Raw genomic sequence first — 17439 nt, forward strand, 5'->3', positions numbered from 1 at the left:
GAAGAGGCTATATCTACTGCAGTGACTCCCAGGTGTCAGCCAGTGCTGTTGTTTTCATGGCTTCTTAGCAAAAAAAGAAAAACAAGAACAATGTAGTGAATTTTTCCATAAAGCTGGTATGCTTTTATTTAGAGGTTGGTCTTTTATTTAGAGATTGTTCTTAGCTCTTAACATGATCTTAACTCTTCACACCATTCCAATTGGTGTGAAGTGATATTTCATTGTGGTTTTGATTTGCATTTCTTTGATGATTAGTGACGTCAAGCATCTTTTCATGTCCTTTGGCTATCTATATGTCTTTGGAAAAATGCCTATTTAGGTCCTCTACCTATTTTTTAATTGGATTATTTGGTTTTTTGGTGTTGAGTTGTGTAAGTTCTTTATATATTTTGGATATTAACCCTTTATGGATATATCAAATATCGTCTCCCGTTCACTAGGTTGCCTTTTTGTTTTGTTGATGGTTTTCTTTGCTATGTAAAATGTTTTTATTTTGGTGTATTCCCAGTAGTTTATTTTTGTGTTTGTTTCCCTATCCTAAGGAGAGATATCCATAAATATGTTGTTAAGGCTGATGTCCAAGAAATTACTATTGTTTGTTAGAAATTTTTTGATTACTTATTTAATTTCATTACTAGTAATCAGTCAATTTAGATTTTCTTTAGGTATTGTATGGTATCAGGTCTCATAATCAGGTCTTTAATCCATTTTGAGTTTATTTTTGTGTACGGTGTATGGAAGTGATCTAGTTTCATTCTTTCACATGTAGCTGCCCATTTTTTCCAATACGATTTATTGAAAAGACTATCTTTTCCCCATTGCATATTCTTGCTCCTTTTTTATAGAATAATTGACCATATAGGTGTTGTATCCCAAAGATTTTAAACTTTGCTTTCATTTTCATTTGTCTTCATGAAGATTTTGATTTCCTCTTTGGTTTCTTGTTGATCCCTTAGTTGTTTAGTAGCATGTTGTTTAGCCTCCATATATTGTGGTTTTCCCCTTTTTTTTCTTGCAACTGATTTCACGTTTTATATTCTTATGAATGGAAAAGATGAATAACATGATTTCAGGCTTCTTAAATTTACTGAGACTTTTTTGTGTATGACTTAACCTGTTATCTGTCCTGGAGAATATTCCATGTGCTCTTGAAGCCAATGTGTATTCTCCTGTTTCAGGATGGAACGTTTTGTAGGTATCTCCTAGGTCCACCTGGTCTAATGTGCTGTTCAAAGCCACTGTTTACTTGTTAATTTTCTATCTCGATGATTTACCCATTGATGTAAGTGGGATGTTGAAGTTCCCTGTTATCACTGTATTCCTGTCAATTTCTTCTTTTATGTCTGTTAATATTTGCTTTATATATTTAGGAGCTTCTATGTTGGCTGCATAGATATTTATAATTGTTATGTTCTCTTGTTTGATTGATCCTTTCATCATTATGCAGTGTCCTTTGTCTCTTGCTACAGTCTTTGTTTTCACATCTATTTGTCTGATATAAATATTGCTACTTTGGCTTTTTTTTCCTTCCATTTGCATGGCATGTTTTTCTATCCCTTCACGTTCAATCTTCATGTGTCTTTAGGTGAGTCTCTTGTAGATAACATATAGATGGATCTTGGGGTGGTATTTTTTGTTTTTTGTTTTTAATTTATGAAGTCACTCTATGTATTTTGATTGGGGCAATAGGTCCATTTACATTTAAAGTAATTATTGGTAGTTATATACTTATTGCCATTTTGTTAATTATTTTCTAATTGTTTTTAGTTCTTCTCTCTTCCCTTGTGGTTTGATGGCTTTCTTTAGTGTCATGCTTGGATTAATTTCTCTTTTATTATTTACTTTTTTGTGTATCTGTTGTAGGTGTTTTTTTTTTTTTTTTTTTCAATTTTGGTTAGTTAACATACAGTGCAATACTGCTTCTGGAGTAGAATTCAGTGATTCATCACTTACATACAATACCCAGTGTTCATCACAAGTGCCCTTTTTAATACCCATCACCCATCTAGCCCATCCTCCACCCACCTCATTCCATCAACCCTCAGTTTGTTCTCTATTGTTAAGAGTCATTTATGGTTTGTTTCCCTCTCTCCTTTTTTTCTTTTCCTTCTTCCAATATGTTCATCTGTTTTCTTTCTTTAATTCCACATACAAGTGAGATCATATGGTATTTTCTTTCTATAATTGACTTATTTCACTTAGCATAATACACTCTAATTCCATCCATGTCATTGCAAATGGTGAGATTTCTTTTTTTTTTTTGACTGAGTAATATTCTAGTGTGTATGTGTATAATAGACTGTGTATATTCTGTGTGTGTATATATATATAATGTGTATATATATAATGTGTGTATATATATAATGTGTATATATATAATGTGTGTGTATATATATATATCTTGTACATTATAGATGTACATATATATATATAATGTACATTATAGATGTACATATATATATATATATAATGTGATATCCATTAGTCTTGATCCATTCATCAGTTGATGGGTTGATGGACATTTGGGCTTTCTCCATAGCTTGGCTATTGTTGATAATGCTGATATAAACATTGGGGAGCATTTACCCGTTTGAATCTGTATTTTTTGTATCCTTTGGGTAAATACCTAGTAGTGTAATTGCTGGATGGTAGAGTGGTTCTATTTTTAACTCTTTAAGAATCTCCAAACTGTTCTCCAAAATGGCTGCCCCAGTGTGCATTCCCACCAGCAGTGCAAGAGGGTTCCCCTTTCTCTGCATCCTTGCCAATACCTATTGTTTCTTGTGGTGTTAATTTTAGTGATTCCGACAGGTGTGAGGGGGTGTCTCATAATGGTTTTGATTTGCATTTCCCTGACCACCATGATGATGTGGAGCATCTTTTCAAGTGTTGTAAGTCATCTGTGTGTCTTCTTTGGATAAGTGCGTATTCATGTCTTCTGCCTATTTCTTAATTGGATTATTTCTTTTTGGGTATTGATTTTGAAAAGTTCCTTATTGATTTTGAATACTAACCCTTTATCAGATATGTCATTTGCAAATATCTTCTCCCATTCCATGGGCTGCTTTTTCATTTAGTTAATTTTTTCCTTTGCTGTGTAGAAGATTTTATTTTGATGACGTCCCAATAGTTCATTTTTGCTTTTGTTTCCCTGGCTTCAATAGTTCATTTTTGCTTTTGTTTCCCTAGCTTCTGGTGACATGTCTAATAAGAAGTTGCTGTGGCCGAGGTCAGAGAGGTTTCTGCCTGTGTTCTCCTCTGGGATTCTGATGGTTTTCAGTCTTACACATAGTTCTTTCATCCATTTTGAATTTATTTTTGTGAATGATATAAGAAAGTGATCCGGTTTCATTCTTCTACATGCTGCTGTCCAGTTTTCCCAACACCATTTGTTGAAGAGATTGTCTTTTTGCCATTGGATATATTCTTTCCTACTTTGTCAAAGATTAATTGACCATATGGTGATGGATCCATTTCTGGGTTCTCTATTCTGTTCTATTGATCTATGTGTCTGTTTTTGTACCAATACCATACTGTCTTGATGATTACAGCTTTGTAATATAGCTTGAAGTCTGGAATTGTGATGTCTCCAGTTTTATTTTTCTTTTTCAGAATTGCTTTGGCTATTCAGGGCCTTTTGTGGTTCCATACAAATTTTAGGATTGTTTGTTCTAGCTCTGTGAAAAATATCAGTGGTATTTTGATAGGGATTGCATTAAATATGTAGATTGTTTTGGGTACTATAGACATTTTAACAATGTGTATTCTTCTAATTCATGAGCATGGAATGCTTTTCCATTTCTTTGTGTCCTTTTCAGTTTTTTCATATGTGTTCGATAGTTTTCCGAGGACAGATCTTTTACCTCTTTGGTAGTTTTATTTCTTGGTATCTTATAGTTTTTGGTGCAATTGTAAATGGGATCCATTCCTTGATTTCTTTCTCTGTGGCTTCATTATAGATGTACAGAAAGGCAAGAGATTTCTGCAAATTGATTTTATCTGCTGCAACTTTGCTGAATTCATGAATTAGTTCTAGCAAGTTTTGGGTGGAGTTTTTCAGGTTTTCTACATAAAATATCTACATAAAAAATACATGTCATCTGCAAATAGTGAAGTTTGACTTCTTCCTTGCCAATTCAGATACCTTTTATTTCTTTTTGTTGTCTGATTGCTGAGGCTAAGACTTCCAGGACTATGTTAAATAGTAATGGTAAGAGTGAACATCTTTGTCTTGTTCCTGGCTATAGAAGAAAGGCTTTCTGTTTTTCCCCATTGAGGATGATATTAGCTATAGGTCTTTTATATATGGCCTTTATGATGTTGAGATATGTTCGATCTATCTGTACTTTATTGAAGGTTTTTATCAAGAAAGGACACTGTATTATGTCAAATGCTTTTCCTGCACCTATTGACAGGATCATATGGTTCTTATCCTTTCTTTTATTAGTGTGGTATATCACATTGTTTGATTTGCAAATATTGAACCACCAGCCCAGGAATAAATCCCACTTCATCGTGGTGAAAAATCCTTTTAATGTACTTTTGAATTCTATGTGCTAGTATCTTACTGAGAATTTTTTTCATCCATGTTCATTGGGATATTGGCCTGGAACTTTCCTTTTTAGTGGGGTCTTTGTCAAGTTTGGGGATCAAGGTAATGCTGGCTTCATAGAATGAGTTTGGAAGTTTTCCTTCCATTTCTATACTTTGGAACAGTTTGAGAAGAATAGGCATTAACTCTATTCGAACATCTCATAGAATTCCCTTGGGAAGCCACCTGGCCCAGGACTTCTGTCTGTTGGGAGAGATTTTTAATTACTGATTCAATTTCTTTGCTGGATATGGGTCTATTCAATTTTTCTATTTCTTCCTGTTTCAGTTTTAGTAGTTTTTAAATTTCTAAGAATTTGTCCATACTTCCAGGTTGCCCAGTTTGTTGGCATATAATTTTTCATGGTATTCTTTTATAATTGTTTGTATTTCTACAGTGTTGGTTGTGATCTCTCCTCTTTCATTTGTGATTTTATCTATTTGAGTCCTTTCTCTTTTCTTTTTGATAGGTCTGGCTAGGAGTTTACCAATGTTATTAATTCTTTCAAAGAACCAGCTCTTAGTTTTGTTAATCCATTCCACTGGTTTTGTTTGTTTGTTTGTATATCATTTATTTCTGCTCTAATCTTTATTATTTCCCTTTTTCTGCTGGCTTTAGGCTTTATATGCAGTTCATTTTCTAGCTCCTTTAGGTGAAAAGTTAGGTCGTGTATTTGAAACTTTTCTTGCTTCTTGAGGTAGGCCTGTATTGCAATATACTGCCCTCTTAGGACTGCCTTTGCTGCATCCCAAAGGTTCTGGACTGTTGTGTTTTCATTTTTATTTGCTTCCATGTATTTTTTTAATTTCTTCCTTAATTTCCTGGTTAGCCTATTCACTCTTTAGTAGAATGTTCTTTAACCTCCATGCATGTGAGGTTTGTCAAAATTTTTTCTTGTGGTTGACTTCAAGTGTCATAGTGTTGTGGTCTGAAAATATGCATGGTATGACCTCAGTCTTTTTGTACTTGTTGAGGGCTGATTTGTGATCCATTAGGTGATCTATTCTGGAGAATGTTCCATGTGCATTCAAAAAGAATGTGTATTCTTCTGCTTGAGGATGAAATGTTCTGAATAAGTTCTGTTAAGTCCATCTGATCCAGTGGGTCATTCAAAGCCATTTTTTCTTTGTTGATTTTCTGATCATCTGTTGATGATCTGTCCATTGCTATAAGTGAGGTGTTAAAGTCCCCTACTATTATTGTATCAATGAGTTTCTCGTTCTTATTATTAATTGATTTATATATTTGGGTCCTCCCATGTTGGGGACATAAATATTTACAATTGTTAGCTTCTGGGTTTTTTTTTTCTTTTTGGTTTTTGTTTTGGTGTTTTGTTTTTGTTTTTCAGTTTGTTTTTGCTTTTGTTTTTGTTTTTTTGTGAGACAGAGAGATGGGGAGAGGGGCAGAGGTAGAGGGAGAGAAAGAATCTTAAGCAGGCTCCATGTCCAGAGAGGAGCCTGACATGGGTCTAGATCTCACAACTCTGAGATCATGACCTGAGCTGAAATCAAGAGTTGAACACTTAACCAACTGAGCCACTCAGGTGCCCAATACAACTGTTAGATCTTGGTGGATATATCCCTTAATTATGATATAATGCCCTTCTTCATCTCTTTTTACAGGCTTTGTTTGAAAATCTAGTTTGTCTGATACAAGTATGGCTATTCCAGCTTTCTTTTGACATCCATTAACATGATAAATGGTTCTATCTGCAGGTGTCTTTAGGTCTAAAATTAGTCTCTTGTATATACAGATGGATTTTTTTTAATCCATTCTGATACTCTATGTATTGATTGGAGCATTTAGCCCATTTACATTCACAGTGATTATTGAAAGATATGAATTTAGTGCCATTGTGTTACCTGCAGAATTAGTGTTTCTGGTGATGTTCTCTGTCCTTGTCTTTGGTACTTTTGGTCTTTTTTCCCCAATCAAAGGGTCCCCCTTAAAGCTTCTTGCAGGGCTGGTTTAGTGGTCACAAACTCCTTTAGTTTTTGTCTGGGGAACTCTTTATCTCTCCTTCTATTCTGAATGACAGTCTTGCTGGATAAAGAATTCTTGGCTGCATATTTTTTCCATTCAACATATTGAATATTTCCTACCACTCTCTTCTGGCCTGCCACCTTTCTGTGGACAGATCTGTTGCAAGCTTGATCTGTCTCCCCTTGTACGTTAAGGACTTTTTTTTTCCCTTTGCTGCTTTCAGGATTCTTTCCTTGTCTGTGTATTTTGTGAATTGGACTATGACATGCCTTGGTGGTGGTCAGTTTTTGTTAAATTTCATGAGCATTCCCTGTGCTTCTTGGATTTTGAGGTCTGTGTCCTTCCCCAGATTAGGGAAGTTTTCAGCTATAATTTGTTTGAACAGACATTCTGCCCATTTTTCTCTCTCTTCATCTTCTGGGATTCTTATGACACAAATGTTCTTATATCTTAGTAAGTCACCGAGCTCCCTATGTCTACCTTCACGATTCATTACTTTTCTTTCTCTCTTCTTTTTAGCTTCATTATTTTCTATAATTTTATCTTCTGTATCACTGATTCACTCCTCTGCTTTGTCTATCCTACTTTTTATGGGCTCCATTTGTGTTTGCATCTTGGTTATACCATTTTTAATTTCAGCCTGACTAGCTTTTCGTTTTTTATCTCTGTAGTAAGGGATTCTCTAGTGTCTTCTATGCTCTTTTCCAACCCCAGCTAGTATCCTTATAATCATTGTTTTAAATTCTAGTTCAGGTATCTTACTTAAATCTGTATTGATTAAATCCCTAGCCATGAGTTCTCTTTCCTGTTCTTTTGGGGTGAATTTCTCTGCTCATCATTTTGCCCAGAAAAGAAAAGAAGAAAGAGAAAAAAACAAAAACAAAACAAAACAAAAAGCAAAGAAAACAAAAAATAGAAAACCTAGATCTTGGATGTGTTTTTGTCTGCTTCTTAAGAGAATCTAGATCCCAAAATACAAATATATAAATATACATATATATATACATACACACACACAACAAAATGAAAAATATATTAAAATATATAAAAATAAAAACAAAGAGAAAGATTAATAATAAAAATTTAAAAAGGAATTGAAAAAATAAGAATATGAATGAAACAATAATAATAAAAAAATAAGAAATAAATTAAAAAGGATGCTATATCCTCTTTCCCCTAGAGCTGAAGCTTTATAGCACTCTCTTTTCAGTAGACTTGTGAGTGAGCTGTTTTTGCTGGTCTTATGCGAGAAGAACCTCCTGTGCTGATTCTCAGGCTGATTTTGTTTCAGTGGAAATGTCCCTCCAGGTGTAAGTGACATTGGCCTCCACTAGGTGGCATTGTTTTGCTCTCTGAAGGCTTTCAGTACCTGATGGGCAGGATAAATATGATGGCACTCCACCTCTCTAGCCCTGGAGCTGAACCCCCCGCCCCCGCCCTTCAGTGAGCCCTCATAGAAGACCAATCGCTCACCTCTGTTGTGTTCTTTCTCTCTGAACCCTGTGTTCACCCTTCCTGCGTCTGAGCTTTTTTTTCTTTTTTTAAGATTTATTTATTTATTTATTTGACAGAGATAGAGACAGCCAGCGAGAGAGGGAACACAAGCAGGGGGAGTGGGAGAGGAAAGCAGGCTCCCAGCGGAGGAGCCTGATGTGGGGCTCCATCCCAGAACGCCGGGATCACGCCCTGAGCCAAAGACAGACGCTTAACGACTGAGCCACCCAGGCGCCCCATGCAACCGAGTTTTTCTATTCCAGTTTTTATCCCAGCTTTTTTATCCCAGTTTTATCCCAGTTTTTTATCTGAGTTCCAAAATTCCAAATTTTAGGGACCCCGGGGCACAGACCTGTGCTGTTCCTCTAGGGGCGGGCGTCTTGCAGTGCTTTTGCTGTTTCTCGGTTGGTCCCAAGAAAGCTGTTGCACCATGGTGCAGTGGTTCATAGTTTATGGTACAGAAAGCTGTCACCAAGATTCACTGGTCCCAGGTGGTTCTCCTGTTCCCATGCCTGGGAACACTGCAGCATGTTGGTGCCACCTGATCTTCTTGTGACCCAGAGGATCCTCAGACTACGTTGTCACTCCTGGGATTCCACCCCACCAGGCCACTCGAGCACCCTTAAGCCAGGCACATGCCCCACGGTAGTGGACTTCTAAAAGTTCAGATTTTGCACTGCACTACTTATACTACTTTGTGGTAGCCTCCATAAGCAGGCTCCCTCCCCGCCACCATGTCCACAGTTATATTTCCCCCAAGACTACTCTCCCCACCTCCTACCTTCCAAAAGGTGTTTGCTTTTCTACCTGTAGACTTGCAGTTTTTGTTCTCTCCCACCTCTGATTGATTTCCTCAGTGTTCTGACTGCTGTGATAACTAACTACCTGTGTTTTGAGGAGAAGACAAGCTTAGGGTCCCCCTACTCTTCTGCTGTCTTAATTCCTCCTCTGCCATATACTTCTCTATTATATGTTTTTTATTTGTGGTTACCACTGGGTTTTTATATAACATCTTACATATATAACATATATATTAATTTGATGGTTGCATAAGTTCAGACACATTCTAAAAGCACTAAATTTTTACTCTTCTCTTCACATTTTATGTATATGATGTAGTATTTTACATATCTTTATTTTTTGTATGCCCAAACTATTTTTTGTAGATATTATTGTCTTACTGCTTTTGTGTTTTAACCTCCATACTGGCTTTGTAAATGACTAATCTACTACCTTTACTATATGCTTGCTTTTACTTGTAAGTTTTTTTACCTTTCATATTATTTTCCTCTAGTTGATGCCCTTTTTCTTTCCACTTAAAGAATTCCCTTTAACATTTCTTGTAAGGATGATTTAGTGGTAATACACTCTTTTGACTTTTGTTTGTCTGGGAAACTCTTTTTGTCTTCTGTTGGGAATGATAATCTTGCTGGGTAGAGCATTCTTAGTTTCAGATATTTTCCTTTCAGTACTTTGAATGTATCATGCCACTTTCTCCTGGCTTGCAAAGTTTCTTCTGAAAAATCAACTGATAGCCTTATGGGGTTTCCCTTGTATATAACTGTTTCCTTTTTCTTGCTGCTCTTAAAATTCTATATTATTACTTTTTGCCATTTTAATTATGTGTTGTGGTGGGACCTCTTTGGGCTCATCTTGTTACAGTCTCTCTGTACTTCCTAGACTTGGATATCTGTTTCCTTATCTAGATTGAGGACATTTTTGCTTATTATTTCTTCAAAAAGTTTTCTGTCCCCTTCTGTCTGCTTTTTCTGGGATTCCTATAATGCAGATATTATTATGCTCAGTGATGTCACTGAGTTCCTTAAACTGGTTTTCATTTATTATTTTTTTTCTTTTTGCTGTTTAGGTTGGTTGTTTTCCATTATCCTGTATTCTAGATCACTGATTTGTTCTGCGTCCTCTAATGCTATTGATTCCCTCTGGTGTATATTTTATTTTAGTTATTGAATTCTTCAGCTCCAACTGCTTCTTTTTTATATTTTCTCTCTCTTTGTTGAAGTTAATCCACTCTTTCTCAAGTCCAATGAGTATCTTTATGACCATTACTTTGAATTCCTTATCAGGCATATTGCTTATCTCTATTTCATTTAGCTCTTTTATTGTGATTTTGTCTTTTTCTTTGATTTGGGACATATTCTTCTGCCTCTTCATTTTGTCTAATTCTCTGTGTTTGTTTCTGTGTATTAGGTAGGTTAGCTATGTCTCCTGATCTTGAAAGTAGTGGCCTTTTGTAGAAGAGGTCTTGTGCCCTGTAGTGCAATTCCCCCCGATAACCAGAACCAGGCCCTCCAGGGCTATTGCCTGTATCGGCTGGATGTACTCTATGGTGTGGCTGAGCCCTGATTGCCTTCAGCTCAGCTGGCTGCAATGACCCACTTTACTTGTGCTGGGTACACTGGGTAGGATTTTGTTCCCACACTGCTGACAAGCCTGTATGAGGCTGCTGCAGTCTCGTTGGTGGACAGGACCAACAGTCAGCCTAGCTGTCTACAGTTAGCTTCTTTGCCGTAGTTGTGGGCACATGGGGAGCACTTGTTCTCTGCTGGGCCAGCTGAGAGGCTCTCATTAAGAGATTCGACTGCTGGAACTGTGGGTATACCTAGTGTATGAGGTTATCGCCCTCATTCTCCAGGGCAAGAGTAACTTTGGGGTGCTGCGGCTCCTCTCTGCCAGGGCTACCTGCAGGGTGTGGTGAAGTAGGAGCTTCTTAGGAGCAATGCCTGCTGAGGCAGGCAGGCTGTGTTGGGTGGGTCCTCACGGAAGTGCTGGGGCAGGGCATGCATTACTAGCAAGGTAGATGGAGAGTGTTAGAACTGTCTCCTGCAGGCATCTGGCTATCTAGGCTGGGGGAGTGTAAGAAAAATGTCACCCAACAGCACTTATATTCCCAGAGAAATTTCCTGAAGTTCCTTGCCCCTCCATCACATGTTCTAAGACTAGTCAATAAATCTCCTTCACATATACCCCAGGCAATTTTCAAACTGGTACTTCTGTGCTGTGTCTTGGGCTTAAGTTTTATATTATGCTGGCTTTTAAAGGATGGGGACTCAATTTTCTACCATGCTTTGGCTCTCCCACAGTGAAGCCTGCTGATTTTTAAAGCTACTAAATTTAAGGCCCGCTGGTTTTCAAAGTCAGATGTTATGGGGATTTGTGTTCCCAGTGTGGGTCCCCAGTGCTAGGGGTGCCTGGTTTGGGTCTGAACCTCTTGCTTCTCCATACTTGTGATGTCTCTCTTATCTGTGATTAGTCTCACTAGGTGGGGGGGGGAGGGGTGATTGGGGGGCTGTTTCCAACTATGTCTCTGCCCTCCTACCCTTTTTTTATGTGACTTTCTCTCTGCGATTAACTGTGGAAGGTTTGTTCTGTCAGTCTTTGGGTCATTTTCAAAGTTAGTTTCATAGATTTGGCTGTTATCTCGATGAGTCTGTGGGATGAGGTGGGCTCAGAATCTTCCTATTTCACCATCTACCTGCCTCACCCCAGCTCTTAATTTTATCAATCTTTCCTACTGATTTTTTTCAGATTTATGATCTGATCTTTATTATTTCTTTCCTTCTACTAACTCAGGACTTTGTTCTTTTCTGGTTGCTTTAGGTATAAGTTTGGATTGTTTATTTGAGATTTTTTTGTTGTCGTTTCTTTAGGTGGGCCTGTATCACCATAAACTTCCTTCTTAGAACTGCTTTTGATGTGTCCCATATTTGGAGCATTGTGTTTTCATTTTCATATGTCTCAAGGTGTTTTTTGATTTCCTCTTTAATTTCTTCATTGACCCATTGGCTGTTTTGTGGTGTATTGTTTAGTCTTTACATGTTTGTGCTTTCTCCAGTTTTCTTCTTGTAGTTGATTTCTAGTTTCATGGTGCTGTGGTCAGAAAAGATGCTTAATATGATTTCAATCTTAAATTTATTGAGACTTGTTTTGGGGCTAATGTGATCTATCCTGGAGAATGTTCCATGTGTACCTGAGAAGAAAATGTATTCTGTTGTTTTTGGAGGAATGCTATGTATATATCTGTTAAGTCCATCTGGTCTAATGTGTTGCTTAGTGTCAATGTTTCCTTATTGATTTTCTGTCTGGATGATTTATCCATTGATGTAAATGGGGTGTTAAAATTCCCTACTATTATTATATTACTGTCAATTTTTCCCATTGCATTTGTTAATATTTGTTTTATATATTTAGGTGCTCCACGTTGGGTGCATAAATATGTACAATGTTTTATCATATTTTTGATTGATCTCTTTATCATTATATAATGTTCTTCTTTGTCTCTTGTTACGACTTTTGTTTTAAAGTCTATTTCATCTAATATATACATTGCTACCCCAGCTTTTCGTTTATTTCCATTTGCATGGAATATATTTCTATCCCTTCACTTTCAGTCTGTTTGTATCTTTAGATCAAAAGTGACTGGTTTGCAGGCAGCATATAGATGGGTCTTGTTTTTCTTTTTCTTTTCCCCTTCCATTTTCCATTCAGCTACGCTGTCTTCTGATTGGAACATTTAGTCCACTTATATCTAAACTAGTTATTGTTAGGTATGTATTTTTTCCCACTTTGTTAATTGTTTTCTGCTTGTTTTTGTAGTTCTTCTCTGTTCTTTTCTCTTTATTCACTAGTGATTTGATGACTTTCTATATGTTATGTGTAGATTCCTTTCTCTTTATTTTTTTGTATCTATTCTAGGTTTTTGGTTTGTGCTTACCATGAATTTCATATATAACAACTTATGTATGTAGCAGTCTATTTTGGTTGGTGATTGTTTAAGTTCAAATTCATTCTGAAAGTTCCACATTTTTACTCCTCCTCCAATACATTTTATGTTTTTGACATCATATTTTACATATTTTTATTCGGTGTATCCCTTATATAATTATTGTAGATTTAGTTGCTTTCACTACTTTTGCCTCTAACCCTCATACCAGCTTTATAAGTGGTTGATCCATTACCTTTCCTCTATGCTTGCCTTTACCATTCAGATTTTTTCTTTCAAATATTTTCTTATTTCTAGTTATGACCTTTTCCTTTTTTTTCTTTTCTGTCAGTTCAGTGGTGATTAACTCCTTTAGTTTTTGCTTTCTTAAGAAACTCTTTATTTCCCCCTTCGATTCTGAATGGTAAATTTGCTGTATAGAGTATCTTCATTTGTAAGGGTTTTTTTTTTTTTTTTTTCTTTCAGCACTTTGAATATGTTGTGCCATTTTCTTCTGGCCTAAAAGTTTCTACTGAAAAATCAGCATAAAACCTTATTGGGGGAAGGATTCCCTTATATGTAATAAATTGCTTTCTCTTGCTGTTTTCAGATTTTCTTATTTTTAATTTTTGAAATTTTAATTTTAATGTGTTTTGGTGTGGATCTCTTTGGGCTCATCTTATTTGGAACTGTTTGAGCTGCCTGGATGTCTGTTACTTTTCCCAGGTTAGGGAAATTTTCAGGTGTTATTTCTTCAGAGAAGTTTTCTGCCCCTTTCTCTCTGTCTTCTCATTCTGGGACCCCCATAATGAGGATGTTAGCATCCTTGGTGCTGTCCCAGTGGTCCCTTAAACTATCCTCAATTCTTTAAATTCCTTTCTCTTTCTGCTCTTCAGTTTGAATGATTGCCACTACCCTGTCTATCAGGTCACTGATCAGTTCTTTTTCCTCTAATCTGTTCTTTGTTCTCTCTAGTGTATTTTTTATTACTGTTATAGTCTTCAGGTCTGTGACTTCTGTTTGGTATTTTCTTATATTCTTCATCTCTTTGTTGAAGTTTTCACCAGGCTCATCCATTCTTCTCCCAAGTTTGGTGAATATCTTTATGACCATTACTTTGAATTTTTTATCGGGGGAGATTATTTATTTCCATTTTATTAAGTTGCTTTTCCTGGGGTTTTAGTTAGTTGTTTTATTGGAATATGGTCCTCTGTTTTTCCATTTTGATTGACTCTCTGTGTTTTTTTCTATGTATTAGGGGAAAGAGCTATCTCTCCCATTCTTGAAGGAGGGCCTTGTGTAAGAGAAGAACCTTATCTTTCAATCCTGCCCTAGTTCTTGGTTGTGTCTAGAATCTTTCTGTTTGTCTAAGCAGTCTCATTTATTCTTGGTAGGTCCCAGTTGCTGAGGGTGTGCCAAAACTTGTCAATGTTCCAAAGAGAGAGATTTCAGTCAGCACCTAGTTTCAGGTGATTAGAAGCCAGACTGTCAGGCAGCAACTTTTAAATTTTGCAAATATATACACTCCTGTAGGACTGCAATTGTAAATCCTGCTGCTTTCCAGACAGGTCATCTGGAGTCCCCTGGGTGACAGGTGCAAAAATCAGAGCTTCAGATGAGTACCTTTCTAGGAGGTACTGGCATGTGCTGTATTGAAGCCAAAGGAGAATGAAAAGATGGTGTCCCTGCTTATGTTCCTTGAGAACACTCCCATAGCCTCTAGATATTTGGCAAACCTGAAGCTTGTGCCTCACACTGAATCCCTAAAACAAGTGAACAGGCCTTTTTAACAGAAAGACTGGGAGTGTCTTTCAGTCTGTTGTTTGTGTTACTCTGGGAGTGGTAGTAGTCTGCCAAGAACTGTCTCCAATTGTTATAGTCCTATGGAACTCAGAAACATAATGTAATGTTTTTATTGGCCAGAAGAGTGAGTAAGGTGATCAAGGAGTGTTCCCTTTGTGGACCATGTATGCCCACTGGCCTTTGCAAGGCAGTGGAAGAACACAGGGCTGGAATGTGCCTGCAGGCCATAGCATGGCAGTGGGAGACTGCAGGGCCAGGGTGTGCCTGCCAGCTATAGGAGGGCAGTGGGAGAATGCGGGGCTGGGGCACACCTGCCTGCACCATCAAGTTAGAAAGGGAGTGCAAAAGTGGCACGTGCCAATGCCTTTGTCCCCAGAGAGAGTCCTTATAGGTGCCTGCCCATCCAGTAGATGGATTAAGATTAGCAAATGAATATTCTTCACGTATAGAGTAGGCACTTTTCAAACTGCTACTTTTGTTTTTGTTTGTTTGTTTGTTTGTTTGTTTTTTAAAGGTTTATTTACTCATTTTAGAGAGAGAGGGCATGTACAAGCAGGGGGAGGGGCAGAGGGAGAGAATCTCAAGCAGACTCCCTTCTGAGTGTGGACCCCAACACAGAGCCAAAATCAAGAGTCAGGTGCTCAACCAACTGAGTCACTCAGGTGCCCCCACAAACTGCTGCTTTTGTGATAGCCCCCAGGGTTAGTTAGTCTGTATGTAAGCCAGTCATTTCTGTACAGTCCCCTGGGTTTCCTGGATGTGGTTTTCAAGGTCTGACATTTTGGGGGTTTGTATCTCCACTGTGGGTTCCAAGGGTTGGGGTACCTCATGTAGGGCATGAAGCCCTTGCTCCTTAGGGAGAAGCTTTATATTTGTGAGGTCCCTCCTGATTGCGGATCACCATGCTAGAGGTGGGGTTTTTGGCAAGATCGTGTGTCTGCTTCTCCTACCCTTCTCAATGTAGCCCTTTAAGCCTTTGCTGTGGAATGGCTGCTCAGCTAGTTTTCAGGATTTTTTCAGAGGGGATTATTCTATATGTAGCTATAGATTTGATGTGTCCATGGAAGTAGGTGAGTTCAGGATCTTCCTACATCTCCATCTTAGTCCACTCCATCTTACTGATTTTAGTTTTTAAACAGAATATTTTTCAGAGCTAAAAGAAATCGGAACAGAAGTAGCTGCTAAGAATTAATGTATGGGTTACAACACAGACTAGATTTGTAGACTTTAGCCCTCAGGATATAATTGATGTTTTGGAAAATATGATTTGTTGGGGGGCTGTGTATTTTCTTTTAACACCTGTCCTTTTTGATAGTTTAAGTACTAATAGCTCCAAAGACAAACTATTGAAGTCCATTCTATGAACAAATTCCGTAGTGATTCATAATCATTTTAAAGTTTCTAGGCCAGGGCAACAGGGCAGCTTGAAATTGGAAATTCAGAGGGGCCTAAAGAGTCCATGAAGTAAAAACTAATATGCAATGGCAGTCCTTTTATTGGTTGGCTCCTATACTATTCATTGTGCTAGGTATGACAGTGAACAATGGAGGCATGGTTCCAGCCCTTTTGGAGCTAGAAAGAGCCAATAAACAAGTGGGGAAATGAATGAAATTACATATTATAGTGAGTGTTAGAAAGGAAATAAACAAGATGCTAACAGAGAAATTGGGGGTGCTGTTTAGATAAGGTAATCAAAACTGGCTCAAGAATTTGATAGAAATTTGACTGTGAAGCAACTATAGCTAAATCAGGCCTAGGGAAGTGGGGTCAGGAAGCAGATGGAAAGAAAGTATAGTGTGTGGGGGGGTGTGGAGGTGGGTAATGGAGGCAATATACATGGAAAACATTACAATTAGGGAAGAAGAATGGTAAGTAAACTGGGGATGTTTGGGGACCCAGTTGTATCCCCAACTTTGAGCAAATATCCAATTTGATTTTCATATCATCATAGAAAATCTATATACAGTTCTTAGATAAAAGGATGTGAGAGGGCCACTAAACCTCTTCACAGAAATTAAAAGTAAGCTGTCCCTGCTCTGCAACTGGTGAATTACAGACAAAGGCGCCTTAAAATAGTATTTAACCACCCAACCTGTGTGGGTGTTCTCCATTCCAACCCAACTAAAGAAGGACCTGGTAATTGCATAGCAGAGAAAAGTGAGTAGAGTATTTTCTAAAACAAGTAGCGTATTTTCCATTATGTAAAGGAGAAAAATTAGCTTTTCGAAAGCCCCACCTAGGTTTCACAGACTTCTCTTTGGTGTCGTTCACATCCAGATGGGAGAGCTGGGAAGGAGAGGTAGCCATTGTTCTTTAGAGGATCCAGCAGCCTTAGTTCCCTTTTCCTGCAGATCCTGAAGATCCACTCATGGAGACCTGGGAAGCGAGTCTGGGAATGCGCTAGCAGGCTGGCTCTGAGGAACGGGCTGGGGCAGCCTCATAGGGGGTGGAGTTCCTAGCCAGAGAAGGGTTGCATTGAGGTAGCACCAAGACCTCAGGGATTTACTACCCTTGGTTTTTCTGTAGGGGAAAAGCATGTTCTTGCATTAAAGGTCACTAAGTCCGGCATGATCAGAGTTCAACAAGTGCTTACTCTCTCCTTGGGCTTATGGTTTCTTTCCTCCATCACCCTCTGACAGTAGAAACTGTCATTATTGTTTGATTTGTTTGCTTGTTTTCTGGCCATCTCTCCACTATACGGGAAGCCCCACAAGGAAGGGGCTGATATCAGTCTCACCAGAGCCTAGTGCAACTCTCTGTGCATTAAAAGCAGACAGAGCCTAGAAGCTGCACGTGTGGTGTTCCATCTCTGTAGAGGCACGATGTGCAGTGCGACTTGTCCATGGGC

The 17439-nt window shown here is 37.9% G+C and overlaps 1 protein-coding gene across 7 annotated transcripts in view; it reads left to right on the forward strand.

The window, feature by feature from the left end:
• The window catches only part of FAM13C (family with sequence similarity 13 member C), a 136890-nt gene that overhangs the window by 77827 nt on the left and 41624 nt on the right, over positions 1-17439 (forward strand). The gene's annotated exons all lie outside the window — the stretch shown is intronic.

Source organism: Ursus maritimus, unplaced genomic scaffold, assembly GCF_017311325.1.
Source record: "Ursus maritimus isolate PB19 unplaced genomic scaffold, ASM1731132v1 scaffold_7, whole genome shotgun sequence".
NCBI classification, from domain to species: domain Eukaryota; kingdom Metazoa; phylum Chordata; class Mammalia; order Carnivora; family Ursidae; genus Ursus; species Ursus maritimus.